The sequence below is a fragment of the Furipterus horrens genome, unplaced genomic scaffold (assembly GCF_987537825.1).
Source record: "Furipterus horrens unplaced genomic scaffold, mFurHor1.1.pri manual_scaffold_5, whole genome shotgun sequence".
Taxonomy (NCBI): Eukaryota; Metazoa; Chordata; class Mammalia; order Chiroptera; family Furipteridae; genus Furipterus; species Furipterus horrens.
The window spans coordinates 124,400,711-124,420,507 of NW_028327175.1; the positions used below are offsets into that span (position 1 = coordinate 124,400,711).

General features: G+C 42.9%; 1 protein-coding gene and 1 long non-coding RNA gene across 2 annotated transcripts in view; one reads left to right on the plus strand and one right to left on the minus strand.

Moving 5' to 3' along the window:
- HS3ST4 (heparan sulfate-glucosamine 3-sulfotransferase 4) overlaps positions 1–19,797 on the minus strand; it is a 538,633-nt gene that overhangs the window by 81,172 nt on the left and 437,664 nt on the right. The gene's annotated exons all lie outside the window — the stretch shown is intronic.
- LOC150009735 (uncharacterized) lies at positions 4,357–5,777 on the plus strand. Its single transcript, XR_016511199.1, has 3 exons — positions 4,357–4,447; positions 4,589–4,671; positions 5,616–5,777. It is a non-coding gene; the product is annotated as an uncharacterized LOC150009735 (long non-coding RNA).

The window sequence follows — 19,797 nt, forward strand, 5'->3', positions numbered from 1 at the left end:
CCACAGGGTCTTGAGGGGATCATCTCAACTCCTCTTTTCTGGGCTATTGGAAGTCTTCAGGTTCAAGGTCTTTCTTAAGGCCTCTTTGTTCAGCTACCACTTCCATTTCATGAGCTTTGCCCATGAATTCAGTTTAAGGCTTGTGCTGTTCAGAGGTAGTTCCTTTGCCTATAACCAAGAAAACTTACAAGATGTAGGCCAAGTTACAAAGAATTTTGTGTGCCACATTAGAGCAAGTGACCTTTACTCTGTGGGAAATTTGCTTTTACACAGAGAACTGGGGTGTTTTTTTTTTTTTTTAAGACTTTTTAATATTTTTATTATTTTATTTGTTTTTAGAGAGAGGGGAAAGGAGAAAGAGAGGGAGAGAAACATCAATGTGTGGTTGCCTCTCACATGCCCCCAACTGGGGACCTGGTGTGCAACCTAGACATGTGCTCTGACTGGGAATTGAACCAGCGACACTTGGTTCGCAGGCTGACGCTCAATCCACTGAGCCAGAGCAGCCAAGAGAACTGGGTGTTTTTTGTTGTTGTTTGTTTGTTTTGTTTTGTTATAATGTCTTTGGAGAGATTTGGATGATGGACTGGAAGGGAAGAAACTTTCCCCTCCAGCACTTCAAACAGTGGCTTAAACAGAGATATCCATTATGAAGGAGAAGTTGAACTTCAAGAAAGGAAGAAGGAAAGTCCAGAGTAGGTGGTAAGAGTGTAATACTAGGGGACTGGACATGGGCAACTGAGGTCATTTTCAGGAAAGATCAAAGAGTCAGGCTGACTCCCAAGAGTTACAGGTTGGGAAGTGCAATATCAAACCCCAGTTTAATTCTAAGAGGCAGTACAGGACAGATAGTTTCTGAGCAGGGAGAAGTGGGGATGATGACGGACTCATTCTCCAGTCCTGTTTCGCTATATGAACTGAGATGCTTCAGTAGAAGGACGCACGTGAGGTGTAAGCCTCTCCAGCTGGTGTGATCTGAATGGAGTGCCATAAGTTTGTGCCCAGGGTACATGTGCCTTGGCTCCCCTTAGTTGCAGCTTTTTCCTAACCCCTGCCAGGCCTCTTAGTAACTCGCTGAAATCAGTACCTCAGCTTACCTGTACAGAGTCTTGACACCATTAATTCCTTGCGAAGTTCTCTCTGGAGAAACTCTCCCTTGAAAACTTCCCTATGGTGGACATCAGCTGTCTCTACTTGATGGCACAGAATTTACTTCTTCTTGGGCTGGTGACAGATTGGTGTTAGCCTTGAGGAAGGACCCTCCCTTCCTCCAACTCAGATCCTGTGTTCAGTTGGGGGAGTGGCTCTATCTTTGTTATATGAGTAACAGGACAGCACTGAAGGGTCTTAGTGTGTACTGGTGAGGACAGGGTCAGTTGCGAGATGGCAGAATTGATGTGCATGCAGGGAAATGCTCTGGCTGCAGTGTGAGGAAAAGGCTACCCATGTGCAGAGCAGCAGGGAGACTGCTGAGGATGTGAGGAAAGAAGATGGAGTTTGGACTTGTATACTAGCAGGAGTAAGAAAAGTAGATCGACTCAAGGGACTTTAGGCATAAAAAACAGACTGGCGATGAATTGGATCTGGGGGACTGAGGGAGAAAGAGATGCCACATACGATCCCTCAGTGTGTGCTTACTGCAAATGGATGGATAACACTGACCCCAGCAATAAAGGGACATTGGAAAGAGAAGCAGACTGGAGGAAGGCACTCATGAAAAGAATGGCTTCAGTTTAAAATATCTAAACAACCTAAGAGGCAGCATTAAGAGGCAGCTGGACATACCAATGTGGAACACTGAGGGTGTGTCTGGGTTGGACATACTAAATTGCCAGTCCTTATAGGAGGCCAAAGACATGCATAATATCAGCGAGAGAAGGAAGAGCTGGAGACCCACCTACTAACTGCCCCTCCGTGTTCACTTGGACAGCTCTCCTTACATCTCACATTTTTGGGTGGTTCTCCTTTCTTTCAAAGGGGACCCACTCATGACTTGTTCCTATTTAAAGCCAATGTCAGCACAGCTATTTTCTACGAATGGTATTTTGGCTTTGTAAATTATTTTTCATGGCACAATTACATCAATATCTTCCATAGAAACAGTCAGAGATATCTGAGAGAGGATAAAGCTCATTCTATGTATTTTTTATTGGTTCTCCTAGCAGAGACACCAGCACCTGGTATCTGAAACTCTGTGCTTTACTTGTTGAGACCTCCCATTCCCCACTTCATGGAGCATCTCCAGGTTTAGGGCAGAAATGGATGAACTAGATTATGTCTTGTGGACTGGGGTCCAGGACATAGAATAGCCTACAAGCCACGTGGGATGGGGAGCAAAGTAACTTGGGGGTATTATCAAGAGGTCTGGCAAGAAGAAGAGAAAGCCAACTTACATAGTCTGTGTGGCTCTCATGTTCTATGCCAGCACAGCCTGTTACAAAGTAGGCTTCGATAAATGTGTGTTGAATAACTATAGATGATGGCAAATATGGGGAGCAGTGATCAGGCTTAGGTGGGGGGTGCTGAAGGTGTCATACAGGCATCCTGTGCGTATATCTCCCCACATTTAGAACCCACCCCTGATGCCGTGATGGCCATGGGCCTGCCTCCAGCCAGTGCCTCCCTTACTCTGTCCTCCTCCCAGGAACCCGTGGAAGCCAGAGCCAGAGAGCAGGGTCTCCAAAAGAATCCGGAGAAGAGGCAGTCATTGTGAGACTCTCAATCACTCATGGCAGCTCTCATTGTCTTTCCTGAGGGTCACCAAGCACTGAAATCTGATTATGGAACCTGGGTTCTAGATAGTGGGGGTATGGACCATGTATTAAGCAGGACTACATACTAATCTTTTCACCTCTCTTGGTCCATGTCATCCTCACCGCACACCAGCATTTTTACTACCTTTGTTTCGAGATGAGGGAATTGAGGCTCAGAGAGGCTGGGCTGCCCAGGTTTCAAGCAGTGGAGAGTGCATCAAACCCCAGACCTGCCCAACTCCCAGCCTGTGTTCTTTCCACTCAACTTCACAGCTTCTCTTCAAGGTCTAAAACGTAGGTTCACCTCATACATACCCTCCAGAGTGTAAAGAGAATGTCTGAGCTAAAGCCACTTTCTGCTAATTCACTATTAAGATACTTTGGGCCAGAATCTAAATCAGGGTTAAAATCATGTCTCACTCTTTCTGCTGGACTGTGGTGCTTGTGAGCCAGGCCAGAGCTCCTTAGTGACATGCTTTCCAAATGATCAGTCTTCCCTTTTGGTTTTTTAATTTGGAACAAATGTGCTCCTTGCTGCTTGATTAGGATCTCACACCCGCCCAGTCAAAATAGATGCCAGGATCATCAGAGCTTGACTCTGTGTTGTGTGTTTTAGTGGGCGGGCCTTCCCCAGCCCCCTCCCTGGCTGGAACACAAGTTTCAGCTCTACCAGGACTCAAAGCGTATTTTGATAGAAATGAGTGAGACAGGAGCCTCATCTATGTTGAGGGACTGGGGTCTGGAATTGTTTCTGCTGCAGCCACCTACCTCCCGCGGTTCTACTGCTGCCGTACATGCACCTGGATTTCTGCTTCAGCAACTCTGCACCTTCTGTCTGCATCAGACCCCTCTTCTCCCTGGGTGAGCAGCAGGGACAGGCGTCCTGCTCCACAGAGAGCCCTGGGCTGCACCCACATGTTACCACCAACCCAACTTGAAAATACCCACAGCCATTGCTCTCCTGAGTGTGTGCTCTGTAGGGGTCCATCTCCAGGGTAAGTACTGTGCATGAATCACATCACTGAATTCTTGCAACAACCTTTTCCTTCAAAAACATTTATTTTGCATTTTCTGTGTGCTGGGCACTATCTGAGTGACTCAGCAAGGAACCAAACAAGCAAACCCTTCCCCTGGTGAAGCTCATGCTCTTTAGCAGAGGAGCTTTTAAACAGTACTATTATCCCCATTTTTAAAGAGAAAAATATAAGTCCGAGAGTTTTCATAACTTGTAATCACACATAGCTGATAAGCAGAAGAGATGAAATTCAAGCACTGATTTCTGAGACCAAAGCCCATGTTCCTTGGGTTATATCCACTGAGGGCAGTTTTCCCTCCTAGAGTTCCTATGACTGAGGTGGGGTGACTCAAGATGTAACAGCTGGTGCCTACGCGTGTGCAGCTGGTCAATTCCTGGGATACCCACTGCTTCTTCCATTTAATTAAGTTACAGAGGCTGGAAAAGCACAATTCTAGCTCATATACCAGGCCCATCATATACCAGGCATGGCTCCAGCTGCTGTATTTGCACTGTTTCACTTCCTCCTCATAACTGACCTATGATTATTGGTAATTTCAGTATTATCTCCTTTTTACAGATGTGGAGATGAGAGGACCGACTGTGTATGAGACTCTCCCAAAGTCCTGGAGCTAAGAAGGGGCAGAGCTGGGATAAGGACTCAGGCTGGTGGTGCCAGGTGCAGTTCCCCAGCATGATACCCACTGACTGTGAGATACAAATTAATCTCATGCTAAAAGAGGTCTGGACTCCCCAGCATCCCCAGAACCATACTGCTGTACTACCTGCTCACAACTCTGACAGGTTTTGCTTTCATCAGGAGGAAAAGATGTGAAGAATGAGGAATCTGGTCTTGAAAGGCAGGTGAAGAAGATGTTTCCGGCAGAGGACAATACTGTGAAGGTAAGAAAGAAGGTATCCTGGTTTTCAAAAAAGTGAGCCAGAGGCTCACTCGTTTTGACACTGAATGTGGAAATGGATGTCACCCAACCAGCAAGTCCACCCAACTGGCTGGTTCCTTCACCAGTGCCCTCTCCTCCTGGAACTGTGTGCAGCAGGCCCCAGGCCTCTCCCAGGAGGAGCCCAGTGGAACATGAATATGGGGCACACCTGTGCAAAAATTAAAACTTTCAAAGTGGTGAGAGCGGATCCTTAAACCAAGTGTGGGGTCCCATGTAACGACTCAGGCCATATGCCCATGAAACCAGTCCTGCCCTCAGGTGTCCTCAAACTTTGAGATGTCCTCACATCCCTTATTTCACCCTGTCTTCTTGACAATTCTGGGAACTGAGTATTATCATGTCCATGATTCCAGTTGAGGAAACAAGCTCTGAGACAAAGTATGGCTTGGTGCAGTTCTCAGAATTAGTGAGTAACTATGTCAAGATCAGAATCACAATGACGTGACAAGTTAACATTTGTGTAGCTAACCCAGCACTCACACCATGTCCTTATGAGCTCTGCTGCTTTCCCCATGCCCAGATGTAGACTGATGCTTCTGTGCCTGATCAAGAGCTTAGATGGTCTCCTGCCTAGATTAGAAAGGTGGCCTGGGCTTTTTTGCCCAGAGAGGCAAGTGTCCAGGACCACGAATACCAAAGCCCAGAGAAGAAACCCAAATAAAGCCACTGAGTGGCTTGAACTTTGTGACAAACTTGTTGCCAAGATAACCTCATTCTCAAACCACACAAGGACCAGGTCACCATGCTGTACGCAAGAAGAAGATACAGACGCTTCTCTCCTTGATAACCAAACATGCCCAATAGAGTTTTCTACTTAATAATCACAATTTTAAGGGGGGTTAAAAATATAGCCCCTACCTGACACTTACTCTTTTACCCATTTAGCCTGTACAGAAAACTGACCTAGCACAACAGCAAAGGAGGAAGAGAATAACCCGATCACTGTTGACAACACTGAGCTACTGAATTATCCAACATTGGCACCACCCTGCCTCCCAAAAGTATCATTATGTGCAATAATAAACTGCTCTTACTGTGTGGACTAAAGGAATCAGAGCTCTTTGTTAACTGGAGCTAGAAGTTTACTTTATAATAAGCTCTAGTTTATAGGCTTTGAAATCCAAGAATTGGTCCTGGTTATCAATATAAGGAGAAATGAGGGAGGTTTCTCAACAAAAGATGTTGTTTCTAAGCCTTCTGCTCCTTAGGAAACCTAATTCCCTATTATTGCCCATCCTCCCAGGTGACATCAATCCTGCTACAAACGGCAGTGGCCAATCCTATTTACATTGACCAAATAGTTGAATTCAACACCCACCTTTTCTAGCTAGTAATTTAAGAACCAAAGGCACATCAGCAGCCAATCAAAGACCACTTTGAATTCTGGGAGCATTCTGAACATCAGATGTGGGATCCACAGTAAGAATAAAATAGTAGCAGATAGTGGGATGCTCACAGAAACCTGGCCATCAACCAAACCTAAAAGTGGGATCAATCTTAATATCAGGTGATGTTAAAGTACTTTCCTGTTGCAAAAATTTGACTTTTTTGTTAAAAAGCAGCACGTCTGTTACATTAAAGATAACTTAAGAGTACAGCTTTTATTCTCTGCAAATTTATAAAAGAACAACATGTACCCCATTGTCTAGAGGGAACAGGATGGAATTAAGTAAAAAAATAAAATGAGAACCTTACTGATTAATAACTTTACTATTAATGGAATAGGAGGGGGGTCCATAAAATAAGGACAGTCATATCCAACAAACAAACTCCTAACTGGTCATGTAACTTTAAGGAGGTCAATTAGATAACCTAGCTGTTGCACTTGGCCAATGGCCTATGATAGATTATGTTTTGCCAACTTGTCTAAGGCTGGGATTATGTGAAGATTAACTGAGGAGATATTGAAAGTGTTTTGTAAACAACGAAGCATTTGCTTTTTAAACAAGACTTACTTAAATAATAAATAAATGCAAAACCAAAAACACACAAAACAGTTCTAGGGCACTCTTCCTATGTGTGACCTATGTCATAGGTCTAAAGGGAAGATGGGCATAACACCAACAAATGGTCTATTGTAATAACCAGAGATCTACCTTATGGACACATCCTGGATATCATGCACTGATCAAGTGCCTTCTGTACATCATTCTATTATGAAGAACAACCTTTCAGGTAAAGCATTTCAGATGAGGACACTGAGACTCAGGTTAGACAACTTGATATGGTCACATGATTTATAAGTGACAAAACCAGGATGCAGGCTTATACAGGTCCATGTTCACTACCTCCTCTGACATATCAGCTAGAAGTCAGAGAAAAAGAACCAGTTAGGATAAATACTCATTCATGTTGGATTTTCAATGAAGTCAAAATGATTTTTTTTTAAGTTCTTTCCTTCTGTCCAGTTAAATATCTTTTTATCAAACTAGCTGTGCCAATGTTTGGGGCAGACAAAAACCAAAAACATGTCTACAGAGTCACCATATGTAGAACCCATGGATATAAACAGTCTTTATGAAGACGTAGGTGGTACATCAATAGGATACAATAGGATTAACAAAAAAAATCATTTAGATATTTCAAAGACATGGAAAGATGCTTGAGAAATAACATGGGATAAGGAAAAGGAAAAATGACTATAATGATTTATAAAGCATTTTCATAGAATAAAAAGCATTACTTTGCAAACAAAGACCTTCTTATTGACTCAGGGCAGAATCAACAAACTAAGGTCCCTGGGCCAGCACTGACATGCCGCTTGCTTTGTACATATAGCCTGCAAATGATGCCTGTACCTTCATTTACGTATTGCTATGTCTGCATTCATGCTGCAAAGGTAAGACAGGTGGCCTCCTGGTCCCCAAAGCCAAACAATATTTACTATCTGCGCTTTACAGAAAACGTGTGTAGAGCCCTCCCTGCCTCGCGGCTGGAATTGTGACCTCTTCCTGCCCCCAATGCTCAGTATTAAATCCTGTGAGAACAGTAGATACAGTCAGCCATTGGAAATTTTCTACCACTAACATGTTTAGGTTTCACTTTCTTGATCTCAACCATGATTTACCTGAGATGAGTGTTGACCATTTTACTGAGAAGAGGAACTCCATGGGATGTTTTTGGAGTCCCCAGCACTGCCATGCACCCCCACAGCCTGGCAGCCCTGTGGGTCTCTGGCGCAGACACAGTGACTCAGGATTGTCCACTTAATGAGTATATCATTTCCAGTGAAACTCCCATAATAGAGTGCAGGATTTGCTAACTCAAAAGCCCTTGGGGGCTAGACAGGTGATGCAAAGAGTCAAGTGGCTCATGGGTAAGATGATAGGGAGTGGCAGGGACACAGGTAAAGGGGATAAGGTGCCCACCATTCATCCAATGGTGCAGGACACTCCCACTCCCTGCTGGGCACTATTCTGCAGGAATTCAAACCCTTGTGGCCAGATTTGTAACTTTTCTAAAGAAACTGAAAATTCAGATATATAGGTAAAATCTCCCCATTTCTGGAAGTTGGTAACTTTAAAAAACAAACCAAAACAAACAAACAAAAAAAAAAACAACCACATAGAACAGTAGATATTTGCCAGGCAAATTTGGTCCATAGGCAGACAGTTGTCCAACTCTGCTAAAACTAAATTCACAAACATGCGAGTCTGAGATGACTTCAGAAGTACACCTGATGGATATTCACGTCCTTACACAAGGTCTGCTTTGAAGTTTTAAAGCTTTGGACATTCAAATAAATATTAATGATCATATTTAGTGAGTTCTTGTGATATGCCAGGCACTATTGCGAGTGCTTTGCGTATATTAACACATCTATTCTTTCTTTCAGCAAGGGCCAACTTCACCAACACCATTTTACAGATGTGGAAACTGAAGCACAGAAGGGTCAACTAATTCACTAGAGATGACGATACTCATAAGTGTGGAGATTGGGTTTGAACCTGCACTATGTAGGTCCCAAACTTTGGGTTCTTAAACAGAAGTTCTTGCCCTTGAATGTGCACATAGGTCACCTAACAAGCTAGTTAATGTGAGTTCCTATTCAGCAAGTCTGGAATGGGGCCTGAGGTTCATTTCTAACGCACACCCAGGTGGCACTACTGCTGCTGCTCCAGGAATCACACTGAGTAGCAAAGCCCTGGGCCACTAGACACACATTCTCTAAATTTGATTGCTCAGAGCAGTGGCACCAGCACCCCTGGAAGCTCCTTATAAATGCAACTCATGAGGTGCAGCTGAAAGTCTGCAATCTGTGTTTACCAGATGATCCTGATACAAGTTCAAGTTCTTAGAAACTCAGAGCCTCAGTCTAGGGACTCCCACAGCCCCATCCTTTCTGACTATCCCCAGCTTGGCTGTGGGAAGAGTCAGTGAGCCTTCCCTCTGTCTCAGGACCTGGATTCTTAGGTAGGGGACACCAAATAGAGTGTGCCAGGGCTCTGAGTCTGTAATTCCTGGTGCACCATAAAGAGCAGCCCTTCTTTAAATAGATACAAGGGCTGTGACCTTAGACCATTTCTATTCACAGATTTACCCTCTACTAAGGCCAAGATCAAGTGAGATAAAATTATCCCAGTTTGACTCAAGTCACCTCTTTGATTCCACTACCAAGTATCAAAGGTGATGGCCATTGTGTGCTCTAGGCTTGGCACTGCTTCTCAGAAGCTCCCCATATCCTGGATATACATCCATAGCCTTTGGAAGGCAAGATTGGTGAGAGCTGGGTATAATGGGGTGGGAGTCGGGGGAGGGAGTGTTTGGGAAGCACAGACACCACACAGCAGTTATCTGCAACAGCAGAAGTGTTTAGACAGTCATCGAGATGGACATTAAATCACTTGCTGGGGAGAAAGTGAAGTGGGTGTCAGTCAGGCTGGGGGATGGCATGGTGGAGCTGGTGAGTAGCAATCGCACTGACTATCTGATGGGAGTCAGAATGAGAATGATAAATCTTGATTATTCTCTGTCTCAGTCTATTTGAATCAAATGCCTCGAACAGGAATAGAGTTCACATCTCATTGAAAACTGCAAAAAAACTGATTAAATGTACAAACTGATATAAATAACCCTCAATACGTGTTAATGTTAACACTGTCATCACTCAGGAAGAGAGGTTACATTTTGCAGATCTGAGATCTGTTTAGATGAGACGTGGCATGTGCAACCTCAGGTCCCAGAGGGACCCTCCTCCCTCCTTATGTCTTCACTGTGGTCCCAGGAAACATCTATCACTCTGTTGCCAGATACTAGCAACTCTTATAATGAAGGCAATTAGTACCCAGCCAGCCCTCTAGACACTGAGTGCCCTCGTGTTAAAATTAGGCACCCTTTAGAAAAATGGAAATGCAGAGTCATTATCATAAAGCAATAATAAAGCAAACCATTCGATTATAGATGAAAAAAGGCACCTGAATTAATAATAATATTATATTAAGAATATTGTATGTTCAAGAGCATTAAAATACCAGCATATTACCATTTTTGCATGAATAATGAGTGAACTTAGAGAATAGATTAATTAGGAGATAAAAAAAACTAAATGATGATGGCCTTTCTCATGAGCCAATGCTGCTACTTGGGGTCTGGGGTTGGACAGATGGGTGAACCCCACAGGAGCCCTGGATGCTTCTGCCTGGATGTTTGGAAGTTGAGGAGTGAGAGGGAGGGGAAGGTGGATGAGAAAGAATCGTTGAGTAGCAGGCAGTCTCCACTTGCAGGACACAGGACAGGGATGATGCCTTCCCCTCTGTTGCTGGAAGAGTCCTTAGCATCCAGATGAGGTAAGAGGATGTGGAGTAGGTGTTGCAAAGTCTATAGGGGCCAGAAAGATGACACACGGGTGGACTGTGTGTCATAAAGATGGGGTAACTGTACTGAAATTAAGGAACTTCTTGTTACTCAGTTTCAGCCAAGTTTTCAAGAGAAATTACATGTATAAGGAAACTTGGTATATTTTCCGTGAAGAGATAACTGGCGTCACTTGCCAAAAATAGACGGTAAACAGAAACATACCAGAAACAGAAACAAAACACACTTTAAAATTTTATGTAGATATTGTTAAGCAGGGTCCAAGTCCAAGGGCTACTCTCTTCGTAAAAAACAGGGAGACAAGTGAAAGATAGACAGGTGTTAAAGATATGCTGGCACCAAACTGAGACACTCTTCTGGTTATAATAAGACAAAAGGGAAGTAAAATGTAACTTCCTCACTTTGTGAATAAATGTAGCTTGTAAGATGACCAAGTTATCATCAGCAATATCCCACTTGTGAGATGCTCTGACTGGACTTGGGTATTCGGGCACTGGGTTGACAACTACAACTATAGGGAGATTACTAGATACTTTACCCATAAGAACAGTGGTATTGGCGCTTTGTGTTTGTGGGGACAAGATGATGTGTGAGAGGGCAAAGCCCGTCTCTCATATTCTTGTTCTTAGCAATCCATGCATGTCTAGGCTCATTTCTGGGTTTACTTTATTCCAAGGCTTCTCAATCTCCTCACTACTGAATTTTGGGCCAGAAAACTCTTTATTGTGGAGAGAGGGGACTGACACGTGCATTCCATATTTAGCAGCATCCTTGGCCTCCCCCACTAGAACCCAGTAAAAGAATCCCCCACACCAGTCATGACAATCAAATATGTTTCTATACCTGGCTAAATGTCTCCAGATTAGGGGTTATAGTTATCCCTAGTTGAGAAGTATTGGTTTAACATAAATCTAAAAAATTGGAGAGAAAGGCTGTGGAGTTAAGAAATTTGTCCTCTAAAAGAGGTCTGACTTGTCCTTGCTCCTCTAAACCCTTGGGATTTCCCAAGTGATAAGAATATCTTTGTTATTCATGACAGTTTATGCTAACAAGCTGACTCCTGGGGGGCCCCAGATAATTTCTTAACCAGGTGACTGGTGGGGGGCAGGGGTGGGAGCTGGCCATGCCACCTCACACACCAGTCATATGATGAGAGGGTGGAGCTCTAAGACACACTATTAGCTAGACCTCCAGGGAAGGGAGGAGGGCTGGAAATTGACTCAACCACATGGGCAATAATTCAATGGATCAGCCCTAAGTAATGGAGCCCCAGAAATATCTCTGGACACCGAAGCTTAGGTGAACTTCACCCATATTGCCACATGATATTGAGAAGACAAAGGCATCTCTGAGAATGACAGAAGCTTTGTGTTTGGAACCCCTATGGGGGTGGAAAAGGCTTGCTGTAATAAATCATAAATTCCTAACTGGGCAGGTCATGATGCATAGTCATGCACCAGGCATATAATTTTTTAGTAAAAGGTTTATCTTTGCCTTAAGCAAGCCCTGTCCATTGTTATTGTGCATCTAGATTAACACATCTTTAGGGGGGGAAGGTGGCGGAGGAGTGAGGAGAGGCTGCGGTTTCAGGCTCCCGAGACCCGTCTGCAGTTTGGGCTAACTGTAGACAGAACATCTCAGTGAGCAGCTGGACACTGGCAGGAGTCGAGCCAAGGCACTGCTGGATTAGAGAAAATCCATCTGGGAACAACCTGTTTAGTGAGGATAACAGAGAAAAAGGGGACAAAACGGGATTCCTGACTGGGATGGCTGCCGGAGCTGTGGCTGGAAGTAAACAAAGGCTTTTTGGCGACCGCAGGCTACCCAGGAGAGGAGTTGGGAGGAGAGCGGATCTCTGCCCGCTGGCAGAGACCAGACTCGACCAAGTGGCATTGGCGCTGAAGGACAGGAGACAGCGTGCTGCCGGGCAAGTGAGAACATAATTCTCCTTTATATTTTTCTCTAGTGGATGGTGGAGAGGGGAGGAAAGTTTGGGGGTGGTAGGCCATCTTGAGGAGCGCAGGTGCAGTAGTGCACTCATCCACCCCCCAACCCTCCCTTTGGGTCACGGGGGCACGCATAGGGGAGTGCCCTCATTCACTGTCCCAGGTGCGCAGGGCTGCGCGTCCAGGTGCCCCTCGGACACACGCCAACAGACATAAAATCAGTGACCCAACGGGCGCAGGGAGGGCCCACTGGACATGCAGAAGACTGTGCGCAGTCACCCCTGGCCAGCCCAGTGGGCACCAGGCCAAAGTACCAGGCCGGAATCCGGAGCGCAGAGCACTTGCCCAGGCTAGCTCCCCAGCCTCTTGGGTGCAAACCAGCACTGGAGCCAAAAAACACCTCAAGGGCTTTCCCAGAGTGCAGCATGGCCAGCTTCCTCGGAACGTGGAGCAGCCGGCTTTCTAGGAGTGCGGCATGGCAGGCTGAAGCTTCGTTCCCTGTACACCTTGGGCGCCCACCGGTGCTCGAGCCAAGAAAACACCTCGAGGGCTTTTCCAGAGCACAGCACGGCCCGCTTTCTCAGAGCGCAGTGCAGCCAGCTTTCTAGGAGCACGGAGCGGCAGGCCAAAGCTTAGTTCCCTGTACACCTTGGACGCACACCGGTGCTCGAGCCAGAAAAACACCTGGAGGGCTTTCCCGGAGCTTGGCGCGGCCTGCTTTCTAGGAGCGCGGAGCGGCAGGCCTGAGCTTAGTTCCCCAGCCACTTTGGGCGCGCACTGCACTGATGCTTGAGTGAAAATAAAAAACACCTCGCCAGCTTCCCCAGAGCGCAGCGTGGCCTGCTTTCCTGGAGCGCGGCGTGGCAGACCTGAGGTGGGCTCTTGGCTGCCTTGCATTGCGCCCTGCTGGCCACCTCGCACATACCACTGCTGCAAGGAATAGGAATCTCTGACCCATCACATTAGACCAGCTGTGGACGCAGAAAAAGAAGACGACATAAGAAGGCTGAACTGACATCTCCACAAAAGAACTGAAGATAAAGCATATAGAGTGACTCTCAATCAACAAGCCAGAAGGAATATCCTAACAACAACAACAAAAATCTGAAATATAATCAGACAGCATAAACAAACGATATAAAAGGTACCCCAAGAACATCAGGCTCAGGAGATCAAAGAGACTGCACCACTGAAACCCCCAGATCTACCATAAAAAATCTCATACCACAAAGGTGGGAAGGCAAAGCAGACAAATCCGAATAACAAAAACAAACAAGAAGAATCCAACATGGTAAGACGCAGAAACAACCTCTCAATGAAAAGAAAAGAGGAATCCCCAGAAAGAGAGGTAGATGGAATAGACATAGCCCAAATGTCAGACATGGAATTCAAAACTATGGTGGTGAAGAAGCTCAACATGCTCGAAGACCTCAAAAACAACTATGAAAACCTCCAAGGAAGTTACCAACAGCTCCAAGAAAATTACAGAGAACTTGCAGAGAACTACACCAGCATAAAAAAGACATAGAAACTATCAACAAGAACCAGGAAGAAATGAAGAATGCAATCTCTGAACTGAAAAACACAGTAGAATCAGTCAAAAGCAGACTAAACGAAGCAGAGGATCGGATTAGTGAGTTAGAGGATAATGTAGGTAATAATTCTCAAATGATACAGCAAAATGAAAAAAGATTGAAAAAATATGAACAAGATGTAAGGGAATTACAGGATAGCATTAGGAAAAATAATTTAAGGATCATAGGAATAAGAGAGGGAGAAGAAAAGGAGCATGGAATTGAAAAACTGATAGGAGAAATAGTGACAGAAAATTTTCGGAACCTGATGAGAGAAAAAGTTATGCAAGTCCAAGAAGCACTGAGGGTTCCAATAAAGAGGAACCCCCCAAAACCCACTCCAAGGCACATCATAGTTAAAATGGCAACATTCCAAGACAAAGAGAGAATCCTAAAAGCAGCAAGAGAAACACAGCAAATAACTTACAAGGGAGCTCCAATAAGGCTATCGACCGATTTCTGAACAGAAACATTACAAGCCAGAAGGGAATCGTCAAAAATATTTCAAGCAATGAAAAACAAAGGCCTACAACCAAGAATACTCTACCCAGCAAGGCTCTCATTCAAAATAGAAGGTGAAATAAGGAGTTTCTCAGACAAAGGAAGACTAAAAGAATACATCTCCACCAAACCAGCATTGCAAGAGATGCTAAAGGGAATATTCTAAGAAAAAGGAAGAGAAAAAACAAAAAAAGAGTAGAGGAACAGAGATACAAAGGGAAATGAATAAATACATGTCAATAATAACCTTAAATGTAAATGGATTAAATGCTCCCATTAAAAGACATAGGGTAACAGAATGGATAAGAAAACAGGACCCACACATTTGCTGTCTACAAGAAACACACATCAAAACAAAAGATTTACATAGACTGAAAGTAAAGGGATATAAAAAAATATTCCAAGCAAATGGACCTGAAAAAAAAAAGCTGGGGTAGCAGTCCTCATATCAGACAAAACGGATTTCAAAGCAAGGGCAATAAAAAGAGACAAAGAAGGACATTTCATAATACTTAAAGGAACGATTAATCAAGAAGATATAACACTGATAAACATATATGCACCCAACATAGGAGCACCCAAATACATAAAGCAAATACTAGAGGACCACAAGAAGGATATTAACAACAACACACTCATAGTAGGGGACTTCAACACTCCATTATCAACAATAGACAGATCATTGAAGCAAAGAAACACCAAGGATATACAGGCATTGAACAACACACTAAACCACATGGACTTAACTGATATATATAGAACTTTTCACCCCAAAGAAGCAAAATATACATTCTTTTCAAAGGCACATGGGACATTTTCAAAGGTAGACCACATAATAGGACACAAAACAAGCCTCAATAAATTCAAGAAAATTCAAATCATATCAAGCATATTTTCAGACCACAATGCCTTGAAACTAAAAATCAACCTCAGGGAAAAAAATCAAAGACACACAAACTCGTGGAGAATGAATAACATGCTCTTAAATAACGAATGGGTTAACAATGACATCAAACAGGAAATCAAGAAATTTCTGGAAACTAATGACAATGAACACACAACAGCCCAAAACCTATGGGACACAGCAAAAGCAGTCCTAAGAGGGAAGTTCATAGCAATACAGGCATATCTGAAAAGGCTAGAAGAATCTCAAATAAAAAACCTAACCATAAAGCTACAAGAACTAGAACAGCAACAACAAACAAAGCCTAGGGCAAAAAGAAGAAAGGAAATCATCAAGATCAAAGCAGAATTAAACGACATAGAAATGAAACGAACAATCCAAAAAATCAACAAAACTAGGAGCTGGTTCTTTGAAAAAATAAACAAAATTGACAGGCCTCTAGTCAGGCTCATTAAGAAAAAAAGAGAGAAGACCCAAATAAACAAAATCAGAAATGAAAGAGGAGAAATCACGACTGATACCTCAGAAATACAAACAATTATAAGAAATTACTACAAACAACTCTATGGCAAGAAATTTGACAACCTAGTAGAAATGGACAGATTTCTAGAAACATATAACCTTCCAAAACTGAATCAAGAAGAAATAGAAAGTCTCAACAGACCAAAAACAAAGAAGGAAATTGAAACAGTAATCCAAAATCTCCCTGCACACAAAAGCCCTGGGTCGGATGGCTTCACAGGCGAATTTTACAAAACATTTAGGGAAGAACTAACTCCTACCCTCCTCAAACTATTCCAGAAAATCCAAGAAGAGGGAAAAATCCCAAACTCTTTCTATGAAGCCAGTATTACCCTAATCCCAAAACCAGGTCAGGACACAGCAAAGAAAGAAAACTACAGGCCAATATCACTGATGAACATAGATGCTAAAATCCTTAATAAAATTTTGGCAAACAGGATCCAACAATACATCAAAAAGATCATACACCATGATCAAGTGGGACTCATCCCAGGGATGCAAGGATGGTTTAATATTCACAAATCAATAAATATAATACATCACCTAAACAAAATGAAAGACAAATATCACATGATCATATCTATAGATGCAGAAAAAGCATCTGATAATGTACAACACCCATTTATGTTGAAAACACTCAGCAAAATAGGAATAGAAGGAGCATACCTTAACATCATTAAGGCTATATATGAGAAGCCTGAAGCCAACATCATACTCAATGGACAAAAACTGAAAGCATTCCCCCTGAAATCAGGAACTAGACAAGGCTGTCCACTCTCCCCACTTCTATTCAACATAGTGTTGGGAGTCCTAGCCACAGCAATCAGACAAGACAAAGAAATAAAAGGCATCCAAATTGGGAAAGAAGAAGTGAAACTATCACTATTTGCAGACGACATGATAGTATACCTAGAAAACCCTATAAACTCCACTAAAAGACTACTTGATATAATAAGTGAATTTGGCAAAATAGCAGGGTACAAAATAAATATACAGAAATCTAAGGCATTTCTGTACACCAACAATAAAATCTCAGAGACAGAAGCAAAAAAGAAAATACCATTTACTATAGCAACAAGAAAAATAAAGTACCTAGGAGTAAACTTAACCAAAGAGATAAAAGACCTGTACATGGAAAATTATGCAACATTGAAGAAAGAAATTAAGGAAGATACAAATAAATGGAGGCAAATACCATGTTCTTGGATGGGAAAAATCAACATCATCAAAATGGCCATACTACCCAAAGCAATTTACAAATTCAATGCAATCCCTATTAAAATACCAATGACATATTTCACAGACCTAGAACAAATACTCCATAAATTCATATGGAACCAAAAAAGACCCCGAATAGCAAAAGCAATCTTGAAACAGAAGAACACAGCAGGAGGAATCACGATACCAGACATCAAACAATACTACAAAGCCACTGTGATCAAAACAGTCTGGTACTGGCATAAGAACAGACATATAGATCAGTGGGACAGAATTGAAAGCCCAGAAATAACCCAGGCCTCTATGGTCAACTAATCTTTGATAAAGGAGGAAGGAACATAAAATGGAGTGAGAAGAGCCTCTTTAAGAAATGGTGCTGGGAGAGCTGGACAGGGACATGCAAAAAAATGAAACTAGACCACCAACTTACACCACACACGAGAATAAACTCAAGATGGATTAAAGACTTAAATGTAAGCTGTGATACCATAAAAGTCCTAGAGGAAAACATAGGCAGGAAAATTTCAGATATCACACGTAACAATATCTTCACAGATATATCCCCTAAGGCAAGAGAAATAAAGGAAAAAAATAAACAAATGGGACTACATGAAACTTAAAAGTTTCTGCTCATCAAAAGAATATATCAGCAAGATGAAAAGGAAACCAACCACATGGGAAAACATATTTGCCAATGATATCACAGACAGGGGACTGATCTCCAAAATATATAGAGAGCTTATACGACTCAACATCAAGAAAACAAACAACCCAATTAAAAAATGGGCAAAGGACCTGAACAAACACTTCTCCGAAGAGGATATACAGAAGGTCCCTAGGCACATGAAAAAATGCTCAACATCATTGGCCATCAGAGAGATGCAAGTAAAAACCACAATGAGATACCACCTTATACCTGTCAGGATGGCCATCATCAACAAATCAACAGACAACAAATGCTGGCGAGGATGTGGAGAAACAGGAACCCTACTGCACTGTTGGTGGGAATGCAGACTGGTGCAGCCACTATGGAAAACAGTATGGAATTAGCTCAAAAAACTAAAAATGGAACTGCCATTTGAACCAGGGATTCCACGGCTAGGATTATACCCGAAAAATCCTGAAACCCTAATTCAAGAGAACTTATGCACCCCTATGTTCATAGCAGCCCTGTTTACAATAGCTAAGTGCTGGAAACAGCCTAGGTGTCCGTCTGTGGATGAGTGGATCAAAAAACTGTGGTACATCTACGCAATGGAATACTATGTAGCAGAAAGAAAGAAGGAACTCCTGCCATTTGCGACAACATGGATGGAATTAGAGAGAATTATGCTTAGTGAAATAAGCCAGGCAAAGAAAGCAAAATACCATATGATATCACCCAATACAGGAAACTAAAGAGCAACACAAACAAACGAACTAAATAGGCAAAGACTAGAATAGTAGTCAGTAGGGGGGAGGGGGAAGGGAGTGAAGGGGCATAAGTAAGGGAAGGGTCAGGTCAAGGAACGTATATGAATGACTCATGGACATGGACAACGGGGAGGGATATAATTGTGGGAGAAGGGATGGGCTGGGAGGGGGGAGCAATGGGGGGAAAATGGGACAACTGTAATTGAATAACAAAAAATAAAATTAAAAAAAATTAAAAAATAAAAAGATTAACACATCTTTGAAATAAACCATAACCACCCTCTAAAGTGCACATAATCTTAACAATCCTATAATCCAATCCATGCCTTGCTTTCTTCCAACTTCATGTAATCTTCCTTACTTTCCCTCCTTAATTTCAAATGCATAAAAGAAGTTGCAAAACTGTAATTTTCTGGAGTACTTGAAATTTTACTCTCCAGTAAGTGTGTCAAATAATTTACTTCTTACATCAACACCTACATCACCCCAACACAGAACTGATTCTGCTCTATGCCTCTTTTCTGTTGGCTGGCTTCAAGGTGAATGTTTTTGCTACAGTAAAACGTAATTGTAAGTATAGTCTTTTTCTGAGTTATGTGAGTCATTCCAGTGAATTTTCACACCTGAGGGTAGTTGTGGAAACCCCTAAATTTGTAGCCAGCTTGTCTGAAGTGGAAGTGGCCCTGAGGAGCCCCCCAAACATGTGGCTAGAGTCAGAAATCTTGGGCAGAGTTGACATCTAGTGTAACAGGGACATCTATTTTTAACCATCAATTTCATGAATTTTGTCTTAAAAATGTTTTCTCTAGCAGTTTACCATAGCTCCTTTTGGGAAAGGGCTGTGTTCAACATTATAATAGCCAGGAGGAGTTTCCAACATATGAAGTCAGAAAGGTACAGAGGAAATAGCCTGGACATCTAAATCATGGGTGTAAATCCCAAGTCCATCCCTTCTGCTTGTATATAGTTGTCAAGTTGTTAGAGTAGGCAGTTAGACAGACATGAACAGAGTAGGAACAATAGGCCAGGTACAGAATGTCACCAGGGTGGAAAGCCCCAGGTGCCTAGCAAGGGGCAAAACTGGGAAACCATGCATTGTAGGGTGACCTATCCTCCCCTAGAATATCTCTGGTCATGTGGTTCAGACCCTCCCCGACCTCCCCCGTCCCCCCCAT